Below are 13050 nucleotides of genomic sequence, written 5' to 3'. Positions count from 1 at the left end.
TCATGTCCAGAACGCTCCCCGCCCCCCCAGGACCCATTATTCCCACTAACAATGTCAGCTTCTCTGCTTCACGAGGCTTGGTTGTTCAAATTAATTAACGGAGAAAAGGAGCGCTTAGTGTTTATCTCTGTGTCCATGAGTTGTTTGCAAAGAAAAAAGAAGTGTTCTCATTATGAGTAATTCTTATCATCGAAATCCCTGGACTTCCCGCATTATTCAGAGGTGTTCTTTCTTTAAACATGCGCATACATCAGCTGTCAGGAAGCAGAAAGTACCGGCTGTTTCTTTCACCTGTTCTTAAAAACAGCTTGACTCATTCGTCTGCCAAATCCAGAAGCTCTGCAGGATGAAAGTCAGGAAAGTACTGAGGTTGAGCAACACGGTGCAAATCGGCCAAAAACAAAAAGCGAGAGAAAACATCCCAGCATCATGAGCAAACATAACAAACTGCGCCAAGAAAGAGGAGCGTGGATGATCGGGTCAGAGGAACGGTGGAGCTGCACAGCTCCCTGGTTCAGCTCTGCAGGCAGGAGAGGCCGCCCCGATAAATCAACCAGCGGCGACAAATTTGATTTCGAGGAGAAATATTGTGGCTCTGGAGGAGTGGAGATTACCGGGGCCTTTCGGGAGCAGTGGAGGTGCAGGGAAGAGAGAGGGAGTGTTAACAAGGTCACAACAGACAGACGTGGAGGATGGAGGGAGGAAACTACAACCGCCTGCAGGAGATTCTCCGACTCACACATTTTGTTCTTCAAGTACCAGAAATCAGCTGCGTTTCACATCTAGGAGCAAAGCCTGTCGTGATGAGCTATTAATCAGTTAATCGCATGATCAATTAAAATGAGCTCCATGTAATGAAGGGCAATTTAGTTTACAGAGACTTCATAATCTATTTATTGTTTTTGGTTGTCGCGTTTTTATTTTGAATATTTAAGATATCTTTAGTTCCAATATGACTTGTTCTTTTCAAAATAAAGTTTACTTTGAGACGCCAAACTTTCATTATTCCATCATCGTTATCCATTGTGTAGTTATAGTTTATAATATTATTATTGCTGTTGTCGTTGCTTATATTATGATTACGTTAGTATTATTTACATAATTAAAGTTTATTGATCTTTGAGAGGGAAATCTTACATTATTATACCAACGTTACTTGAAAATATAAATGTTATCTTTTATTACAATAACTTCTGGGACAATCCATCTCTCAACGTAGCAACCCAAGCTGAGCTCTAACACGTTTGGTCAGCTGGTTTAACCGCTGTATCTGCTGTACAATGGCTGCTGGAAAGGACAAGAGTTTTGTTGTTGAGTTACCATTCAGAAACCACTTGCTGTATTCTTGTTGGTTGTGCAGGAGGCTCCACTTCTGCTTTTCAAACATGTACGGTTTTATATCTGTGTTTCTGTCACATGCGAGTGTTTACGCTGGGTGGCCAGCAGCAGCTTATTTGGACTCCTTTCAGCTCATTCTGAAAGGAGTTAAAAATCAGAACTGACCCATTTGAAATCTCATTATTTAAAATTAATTTGTGCAAAAAATGTTCTGAAAATGTTTTGTACCTATACTAACCTATTGAATCAATGGAAGCATAACTCTCTGTTGTAATCTCTGTTTATTGTTACCCCTTTTCTGACACACTTTTTCCTTCCACTCAATTTTCTGTTATTAAACTTAGATACAACCCTTTGTGAACAGCAAGCTTCTTTAGCACCGCAGCTCAATGAGTCAGTGACTGTCTGCCATCTGCTTCCTTGTGATAGTGCCGTCCACGACATGGGCATGACATAAAATTTCTGTCATAAAAGCCCATTTCACTCAGATTGGTTTTGTGTCATATTAAAAGTAGCTGTAAGCCATAAAATACATAATAAATCCACATAAGTGTCTCGTTGTCACCTGTAATGTTAAAATAATTCAACTTCTCAATGACGTCCTAACTCATTGAGATGAACCTGTGAGTATAAATGTAATTATAAGATTCTTCTTTAAAAACTTGGATGGAAACCAGTTGGATCGAATGACTGCCTGAAATCGTAAACATATGGCGGCCGCGGCATGCCGAGCTTCCTCATGGTTGATGCTCTGCCAGGAACCGACTGCAGCTGTCTTCACTTGATGTTTCTCTCGCTCTCTGACTTTAGTTTTGTCTTGCGTAAATAAAACTCTTTCTCTTCTGATCAGGTCTGCTGACTGACTCAGCCATTTGAAAACATTAAGCAGCTTTTGAGTTGCTCTCGTGGTTTGCTCTCAGTCATCATCCATCTGTGCAGTGAAGCGCTGAGCCGTCGGTTTTCCTGAATTTGGCTGAATCTGAGCTGACAGCACAACTCTGTAGCCTCAGAAATTATTCCGCCTTTGTCAGCACTCACATCATCAAGGTCAGCGGCCCGTTATTTAGCAGAAAATGAGCCAGAAACACATAAAAACTTAATGTGCTTTTTATTTTGCGTTCCTTAAAATTGTGTTTTGTGTTTTTTGTATGTTCTTCCAGTTGCCACAATGATTGATAATCCCTTACTGATAGATAATACAGCTGATGTGGTGACATGTTCCTGTTTAACTGCGCAGGTTACTTATGATTTATTAATCCAAAGCAAAGTACGTTCAGTTTTACTGATACATTGTGGTTCAAAGATAAATGCCACAAAACAAAAACACCATAAATAAAACAAGATGACAAACAAAAAAAGAGAAAAGAGCCAGAATCAAGTTACAAAGCAATGTCAAGGACTTGTTGGGGATGCATGAATGTAGAAAAATCTTCCTGCTGACTTTTAGATGCTCTTCTGCAAAGTGTGATCTTTTCCAGTGGTTTTAACTTCTTGAGGTGAGCTGCATTTATATTCATATCAGCAACATGCTGATTGCAAACTTTATTAATGAATGACAGCCTCCTCAAGAGAGCTCCTGACTTGACTCGATAATTTCAGCAAGGGTCTTTTCTGCAAGATTAAAAAACTGCAACTCTTAGTTCATAGAAATGTATAAAATCCTATCCTGATGCTGCTCTGCTGCTAGTTTTACATCGTAGCCTTTCATATAATGAAATACTGTTGCAAGGAAGGAAATAAATAAATGATGAAGCTCAAAATGCACAACCCAATAAAATGTATGTTTCCTAATTTGTGTATAAAGTTTATACATGTAGGAGAGAAGCAACACTTAATTTTTATGCTCCTCTAATCTGGAACAAACTTACAGAGAACTGCAGAACTGCTGAAACACTGACTTTCTTTAAATGAAGGTTAACTGGAACATTAATCAACATATTTGATATTTATTTGGTTGATGATTTTGATGATGGCATTTGACAAAATGTATTTTTTTATTGCTCTTTCATAATTGATGGCTGTATGATGTTTTATCACTAAAGCATATTGTCTTGCTGCTAAAATGTGATATACAAATAAACTTGACCTATAGTTCTTTGTGGATTAGCTGAAGCCATGTCAGTTTGAATGGAAAACATCTTTGAATAGATTTTCAAGAATTATGACTGACTCTCAATTAGGTCTTTATAGCTAAATGTTTTAATTTTTTTTTTTTTAAATGCTCTGATGTAGCTCCATATGCCTTTGCAAAATCGGGGCCAAAAGTCTGAAACTGAAGAAAAAAAAACTGATCTGAAAGTAAAATACAGATCTAAACGTGGAATAAAAGATTTGATGTTTTTTTAAAAAAATAAGCTTTGATCCGAAAAACATAAAAACTGTCATGAGGTGTGGTTGGTGGTGGTGAGGAGAGGCGCAGAGAACCCAGGTTATAGTGAAGGTGATGATGAATTTAATAATAATGATGCTCGTAACAGTCCAGAACAGGCAGCACGGCAGAAAATTAGCAGTTGCTACACCAGTAGCAACTGATATAAAGACTGTAGATTGAAAACAAGTAACCTCAGGACTTCACAGTTCTACTAAGGAAACTCAACTATAGACGTGCGACGAATGACGCTAACAACGACGAGGATCTGACAAGAGACAGAGACAACAGGTGGACTTAAATACACACGGGGTAATCAAGGGGACGAGACATACCTGGGAGAAAATCAACGGGGAAGACGCAGAGACAGAGACTCACAGGGAACAGGATAACGATAAACACAGAAAATCTCAAAATAACTACACAGAAAAACACAGATCACAACAAAAACTGAAAAATAAAAACTAACAACTTATACAAAATACTTCCAGTATTAAATCAGATATTTTTAAATTGAAAAAAATAGCACACTTATTTTTAGTTTGGATACTAGGTTGATTTTTTTCAAGTTTTAGACTAAAACTCTAGCTTTCAATTTCAAGTTTTAGTTTTCTACTACAATTTCATTTTTCAAATTAACGAAACATTTGGCCCTAATTTAGCTCCATATTTTTACTTTTACTGGGTTATTCTAACAATAATTTTTTTAATGAAAATCATATATGTTTTTACTTTTTCCACAAATATGAATGAATTGGTTACATAAAACTTCAATAAAATGTAGCAAGATTTGTAAAGGTTGAAGCGGTATGAACACTTTTATAAGGCACTGTAAGGTTTATAGTGTGGAACACCGTATAAAAAGTAAATCCTCTTCACTTAACTCTAACTTCCAGTTATCCTCCCGGGGTAGATAATGCTCTGAAGTGAAATTCTGGTCAAACGGTTCCGCTCAGCTCAGAGTCAGAGGATTAATTGACAGCTACCATGCTGTGGACTGTTTTGTGTCTAATCAGGCTCCCAGGGACAGAGGAGGGGGGCGCAGAGAGTTTGAGGAGTCAGACGTTTTTCCTGATACTTATTGGCTTTTTGGCCTCCATCTGTGCCAACATCACCCTCACTGTGCTGTAGGAGTCTGAACACAACCTGCAGCATCTTGAGAGACACTCTCTGCTACAGATTTAGCTGCTGGAAATAAAATGAGGAGGCAATATGTAGCTGTTTTTGTTTATTTGCTTATACAAATAAGCAAATATACAAATTTGCTTCTAAATGTTGTTTTCCATAGAAACAGATCCAGTTGACCTCACTTTATTAGTGATAGAGAGGTAAACAAACCAGATATTTAAATTTTTTTCCTCACTGTCTGAAGTTAAATCAGTTGAAACTATTCTTGTTTTAGCTTAGTTGGAATTAGCTAGAACTTCCTAAATGCCATAAAACTTTACGAGAATGTTTTTTAGAGATTTTTTTGTAACTTTCCTTGAATTTAAAAGGTTACATACATTTGGTCAGTATCAGAGATAACAAAATGAATTCAGTAACACCAGATCTGTCAAGAGAAATGAACCAAAACTCCAGAGAACTATCGTGAGAAGGTTATGGAGGGAAAACCCAAAAGGTTTTATCCACATCAGAAATTTCAGAAGACAGTTATCCCTGATACTGACTGTGAACTTTTGAATTCAGGGAAAGTTACAAAAAAATCTCTAAAAGCTATTTTTGCAAAGTTTTATGGCATTGAGCAAATATAAATAATTTTGGTAATTCTAATTAAGCTAGAACAAGGAACATTGGCCTAATTTAACAGTGAGAAAAAAAATGTCTGAGTCTTTTTACTGATGTAAGTAAATATCTGGTTTCAACTGTATTTACATACACAGATTTAAAAAACTGTTTGTTTTTTTCATGAACTGGAGTTAAATCTTACCCATTTTTTCCTGTTTTAAGACAGAATTACTTAAATTATGTCTAATTCATGAATGCCAGAAAACTGAATATCTTTTAGAGATTTTTTTTTTTGTAACTTTCCTTGAATTCAAAAGTTTTCATAGCAGTAGCGTATCAGGGATAAACTAAAACAGGACAAGTTTGGTCTGATTCAACTTCACTAGCTGCGTTTCCATTACATATGTGCTCAAATCTTCGTCTATTTTCTGCAAAGGTCGATAAAACACAATTTCGCAATCGCGGTGTTTCCATTAAATAGGAAATGGAACTAAAATCACACGTGAATGAGCTTGTTCGTGCGATAAGTAATTAAAAAGAATGGCAGAAGCGGATGTAAACAGTTACATGAAATATGCTCATAATTCAAACATGGCGCTAATCAGCCGGCTATGTTTATATGCGGCGTTTGGGGGAAATTGTAATCGGCGATTTTAGAGAAGAGCTATGGATTCAACACACAACATATGAACTGTGCGATGCTTTGAGCTAAACATTGTCCGAAAAACCCCCAAAACAAAAAACAAAACATTCTACCACTACTTCCAGCGGTCTTCTTCGTCGTTTTCGCCAGTAATATCGTCCAGCTGTTGATCACGTGACTCGTGTGAAACAAAAGCGTTTCGATCGCAGTTTTATCAAAATATATCCATTTTGATAAAACCACCTCATCCTAGAGAAAAACTTTCCATCAAAAACCTTACTTTTTTTCACATTTTTCCATTGTTGTAATTTATTTTTGTAATTTCAATTTGCCCAATTCAATGATTAATGGACATGCAGTTATGAAAAATATGTCTTTTTTTTATTCCGTATATATAAATATTTAGTTTCAACTCAGTGTTTAAATCTGCCTGAGGACTTTTTTTTATCATGCAACATTAATGTGGGTTTACTATGACTTAACAAAACCTAAACATCTCTCATCTCTCGCTCTCTGCTGCACATCTCCCTGTCTGTCTTTCACTTTGGGTGCCAGTCTCACTCAGTCCAGCACAGATTATTCTTCCTTTATTTCACTTCAATGTGCTTTTGGACACCTGTAATTGGCAATAAAAAAGATGGAGCACTCTCTTCAGTCCAGTGAGGGTCATGTAGTAGGAAAAGCACAAAAGTCCATAATTGTGAAATATTTCTCCTGCAGGGCCAACAGCCTCTTGCAGCTGAGCCTGATAATGGGCTTTTGAGGACACCCTCATTTAAGGCAAACACCACTAGGATGGCATGGACACGATCCTTTACAACCACCAGGCACACATTCAACATGCACAGTTGCTTCCAACGCCCACGCAGGACCTACTGGAGCGCCGTTTTCATATCTGGGAATTATGTCTTTCAACTGGAGAAGGAGATTAAAAAATGTCTTAATGGCATCTGGATCTATAACATATTATAGGACCCATGATGGGGGAAATGGGATATCAAGCTGTTATATATATATAGTATGGACTTTATCACAGAGATGTTCCCAAAAGTTTAGGAGACTTTAGCAACATCTGGACTTGTGTGCTGAGCATATGTCTGAATGTAAATATGCAAAAGAAAGGAAAAAGATTGAAAAACCTAATGAATAAGAGGTGACCGTTTCCAAAGTAATCATGATGCACAGAAGGGGTCGCAATCAGAGAAAATTAGTTTTTCTCCTGTATAATGTCACACAGGCAATTCCATAACCAAAATGAATCATTCAAAAGGAAAAGTAATGGGGAAAGGGTTGCTTTTCAGCATGAAATCGACAAAGCAAACAAAAATAAACCTGATGAATACTGATTATTTTTCAACCTCGAGACTGGTATACGCCATTTTGATTTGCTTTATGTAGGAAATAGTTCCTGACAGAGAGCTACAGAGGCGGCAGCATCATGATACGGGGTTCAAGAAGCACAACAGGTGTTTGTTGTTGTTGTTGTTGTTGTTGCTGTTGAGTTATATTTTCTTTTGATATGAAAAAAGTTTTGTGACGAGAATAATCTTTGTCTCTGGAAACTTTGCAGGATAACGTTCCTGCATGTGAATGATTTGAAAGTCACGGTTGAAACCACACCAGAGGAACAAACTCATGAATTATGGACCTTGGTGTCTGGGTTGTGTTCTGACTTGAGAATTTTCCTTGCTTCCCAGGTTTCAGTGTTCCTCTCGTACCATTTGGTTGTTCTGCCACGTCGTTGTTGAGTTTAGTTACTTCCACAGTTTCTGTGATTTATTTTGTCTGGTCATTAATGCTACTCATGAACTCCGCTGTTATCCATTCAACAATCGCTCTCCCCACTGTTTTACAATCCTGGTTCTCATCCGCTCTCTGTCAGGTCCTCGTGTTTACACCTGTCGGTTTGTCACTGGGGGTTTCCTCAGCTCCTGCTTACACCCCATCAATTTTTCCTTTTGTGTTGCTGTTGTTTAAGTTATTGCCTGCATCCCTGGAAATACCTCAGAGTGTTTTTTCTCCTGTAGCTGCATGCATGCTAGCCTCCAGTCTGCTTTTGGGTCCTTATCACCACGAAACACAGACACAAACATGGAAATTAATTTCCAGGCAAATGTGTTTTTTCCCCTTTACATTCAGCATTTCATCTGTGGATTACTGTAACAACTATAGCAACACTCAGAGCAGCAAAAAAAAAAAATAAATAAATAAAAATCTTAGTCTATGTTTTTGTAAAGAAGTTAATTCTTCACCCATAACAAAAACACAATATAATTATTCAACAATGTGTGTTCATGTTTTCTTTTTCTTACAGTAAACAAAAACACCTTTTAGACATAATGTCAGTTACATGTAACCTGACTTTAATTCTCCTTCCTGTGGTCTGGCTTTACCTTGCGGTTCAAAAGATCACCAGGAAATGATGTCATCGCTTTTAAAACCGTTTTTTTTTCATATTTCTGATGAATTTAAAAACCACAAGTAAAAATTAAAGATAAACACTGAATTTCATGGTGAATAAAATCAGATACAGTAAAGGACTCGTGTTTTATTTCTGCATAGTCAGAGCTCTGACGTATGTTTGTAAACCACACTCAGCTGGTTCAAGTTTTATCTTATGTCACTTCTCTGGAAGACAGAAAAAAATGACAGAAATAATTTTACCTGTACTGGTTTTATCCATCATTTCCTGTATTCAGATAAGTTTCGGGTTTATAGTTTTCTGGTCAAAAACATCCCTGCAGTGCTGCTTTCACAGCCTTTCTTCATTATGTAGATGCAGTTATTGAAATTCAAGATGTTCTTCAAAGACGTTTAGTGATTCTGCAGATTAATTTGCAGAGCGACTGTTTTAGAGTTCTATTGGTTCTGTTTATGACCTCTCTGAGCTTTGATGGCCCTCTTTTCGTTTGAGCTTTTTTGGTGTCAAACTTATTACCCTCCTTCATAATAGATTTAATGATGCTCTGTGGGATAATCTAATGTTTTGACAGTTTTAGAAACCCACCAATAGTTTTTATCTTCCAGGAATTAGCATGCCATTTGTTTCAGTATGAGAGCAACTAACAAAAGATGAGGAATAATTTTAGTGTGTAGGTTTGCATAAAGCCAATGAGCCCAAAACAAAAAGGACAGTAATGTTGTGTCACATAGTATTTTGTACATTACATTTCTCGTTTGCTTTGAGTGATACTAAATCATTTCATATTGCATTCATATGCTATATGGAGTGATTTATAATTTATTTCCATCAACCTATCTTTCTACCCACTAATATTTTTCACAGTGTAGAGGCTTCAGTGCAAAAACACAAAATCTTACAAAAATATTTCTCATCTAGTTTCGGTGCAAATATCCTAGTACTTGAAATGAGAAAAACAAACTTACAAGTAACTTTTCAGCAAAACATAGGAGCTTTTTGAAAGTCAATAATTCCTTAATATTGATGAAAAAGTGCAAGTTCCAAATAGCAGACTTTCTCACCTATGAAATGGGAAACTGTCTTGTTTTAAATTTTAAAACGACATTTCTTAATTGTCTTCTTTTAAAACCTTAAAAAAGTCTAAAAACAAGACTTAAAAAAATGTTTAAGACTTTAAAAATACTTTAAAACAAAACACTTTTACCATTTTATAAGTGAAATAATCTGACATTGAAACTAACACTTAATATTTGATCAATATTAAGGAAATATTTACTGACAATAATTTCCTATATCTTGCTGAAAAGTTACTTCTAAGTAAGTTTTGTCTCATTTCAATCACTAAGATATTTGCATTGAAACTAAATGATAAATACTCGGTAAGATTTTCTGGTTTTGCATTGTTGAACAACCTCACATCCAGCTGCGTATCGTTTGTGTTTCTGAGGGACACAGCTGTTCAAAAGCTGACAGTTCAAATATTTACAAGGTTTTTAATTTCTGCTGTCAGAACCGAACAGTTTCTCTGTATTTCCCATAACCAGTGAAGCTGTTCTGATGGTTGGCTTCATGTTGGGGTTTTTACTGTAACAGTTTCAGCAGCAAACCTCCTCCTCTGCCCTGCTCTGCAGGTCTGAGACAGTGTGTGGCTCTGCGTGCGTGGCTTATTAACTCTAAATAAAAAACAAGCCAGTATCATGTCCTTTGTGTAGGTGTGTGTTTGCAAAGCTGAGCTTAACACAAAGCATCAGCAGCTGACAGCGGCGCTGACCAGCACAGGTGTTCCTCATTCCCCCTAATTGGCCCTGTAACAGCGAACTGCCCACAGGAAAAGAAACCCAGACATGTGTGTGTTTTCACTGTATTTTAAACACACACACACACACACACACACACATTCAAGGCAAGAAGGTCACTTTCATCTTTGTTTGCACTTCTATAAAGGCATAATTCAACTTTGCTAGCTTGAGGATAATTGCAGGCTGCGATTTCTTTCATAATAAGTTACCAGGTTCTTTTATTGACATTCATTTGTAATATATTATTGATTAAGTTTGCTTTTATCAAATATGTGTTTGTGGCCTGTGGATCAATACCTTTATTGTTGATTATTGAGTTTTGGAAGTGACTGCTGGGGCCAGGCATGACTGACAATCAGATAAACTTTTTATCTTGTCATTTTGCTTTTTATATTTTGTGATGAATCTGAATTTTCTTTGGTCATTTAAAAAAAATAACTTTAACTGCATCACTTCATATGCAAAGGCAAGTCCCATAAAATAATATTTTCATCTCTTTAGATTTTATAAACAGCGAAATTCAGAATGTAAAAATCTTTATATTTTCATTTTAAAACTTACATCAGCTAAATATTCTGCCTTCATAAAAGAACTACATGCAATGTATAAAAAATATATTAGTTAATACATTCAGTGAAATTCCTTTGAAAAAATATCTGAACTAATATTTTCTTCACATATTTTGCAGAGGTGAGCTCTGGGCTTACCGCTGCTGATGCCCTTGAAACCAAGATTTGTGTTTTTCTGACTCATTGATGACCTCAGTGTCACCTGGAGCAACAGCACCTGCGCTTTGTTTTCAGGTTTGTCGTGTCTGTCTGCTTCACACCGTCTCAAAACACGTGAAAAATAAAATTCCAGCTAAACCATCAAGATATTCTGTGTTATTTTATTTGTTTGGCAGAAAATTAAGCGACATTCAAGTGTTTGGTGGTAATAAGTATTATTATTTTCCGTTGTGAAGTGGAGGAATCTGAAAAGTGTGGCATGCATTTGTTTTCAGCAGTGTTATGCAAGTAGCTTTTTTGCTACTTGTCTTTACCAGCTCTGAAGATATCTTTGTTAGTTCTTTGCAGAACATCTCAAGTTGAGTCAGATTAGATGAATTTCATCTGTAAAAGTTACATTTCCAAGTCTTTGATTTAGATCTGGACTTTGATTGGGCTTTCTTAGCTCATAAAAAAGCTCTGACCTAAAACATTGATTGTATGTTTATATTGTTTCTATATAATCTCTAATGAACATCTGAGATCTTCATTTAAAAAAATCTACACTAAATTTTATTTTGAAGCATCACAAGAATAGTGTTGTATACAAATACATACTTTTCATATGTGTATTGCTCCTCTTAACAATCGCTTTGTGTTGATCTATGAAATAAAATCTCAGTAAAATAATATAAACTTTATTTTATACGGATGAAATGTTGTACACTGTTCATTAATCTCTCTGGAAGCAGATCTAAATCCTAAAAAAGTTGTAGCTTATGAAATATCCTTTTAGTTTTTCTGCAGGTGACTCACTCAAAGGCATGGGGAAGAAAAAAAACTTTAGTGGGTAAAGATTTGAGGTTATAGGTCATCTACGAACATACCGTAACTTGTTATAATTGTTTCCCCTGGGACCAATCAGTGGTTACGAATATTTTTAAATGCCACAAAGATGCAGAGAAATGCTCTCTTGCCACACCCCAGCACTGCACAATATGGTCTGCAAGTTCAATTTAAAAAACACCTTGGCTATTTAAGGTGTTACTGATAGGGGGATTGGTTGACTGCAGAAGCTGTAACCATAGCGACAGAGGATTCTTCCCAGTAAAATAACGTTTGTAAAAGAGGGAAAGTGTGAGTAGTTTTAGAGTTTTGGTGTTAAACTGTTTAAACTGCCTGTGTATGCTCTGGAATATAAATGATGATTTGTAGATTTAATTGTCACTTTTAGGTCTAATTCAGGAGATGTGGACATGACACTGCAGCACAAGTAACAAAGTTAAATACACAAGGTCTTTATGAATCTGCTTTTGAAAATATTCATTTAAACAACTTCCCTGCTTTTATGTTTATTTTATGATACTGAATTAATTGTGAGCATGAAAGATAAAAAAAATTATATTTGTTTTGGCAGAATTTATAACTAATTCAGATGCTGTGCCTAAACAAGATAGTATACAGATATTTTTTCTTTTTTTAGTGCTTTTTTTAATTAATAGATTTATTCTTACTTTTCAGGGATGTTCAAAGCTATAAATTTAACTTGAAGTAATTTTTGAGTAGAACTGAGAGCCAGACAATCAGAAAATTGGTTTGTGATTGCATTTATTTATTTATAACTAATAATAATAATAATAATAATAATAATAATAATAATAATAATAATAATAATAATAATAATGATATACTGTGCTAATGTAATTTTAAGAGCATTTCATTTTAAAGGGGTTTGATATTAAAGTTTTTGTTGGTTTTCAGCCATTATTATTTTGCTACATCTAATTTGAACACATTAGTACTGTTTATAATCGACTATGTTATATTTATAGCATCAATACGAATAATTCTGATTTTTCTAGTTTGTATTTTTAAGATTTTTTAAAATAAAAGTGTCAGACACAATGGGAGAAAACAACTGAGATACAAAATAATAACACTCAAAAATGCATTTTTGAAAATTAATATAGAAACATACAGAACATTGCTGAAATTTGTCAAGTCAGTTAATTTTTAGGATGAAATGAAGTCTTATTACAGGCCCA

Source organism: Poecilia mexicana, unplaced genomic scaffold (genome assembly GCF_051168715.1).
Source record: "Poecilia mexicana isolate PSO_F unplaced genomic scaffold, ASM5116871v1 scaffold_16, whole genome shotgun sequence".
Lineage (NCBI taxonomy): Eukaryota > Metazoa > Chordata > Actinopteri > Cyprinodontiformes > Poeciliidae > Poecilia > Poecilia mexicana.
Note: the sequence above shows the minus strand (reverse complement) of the source record.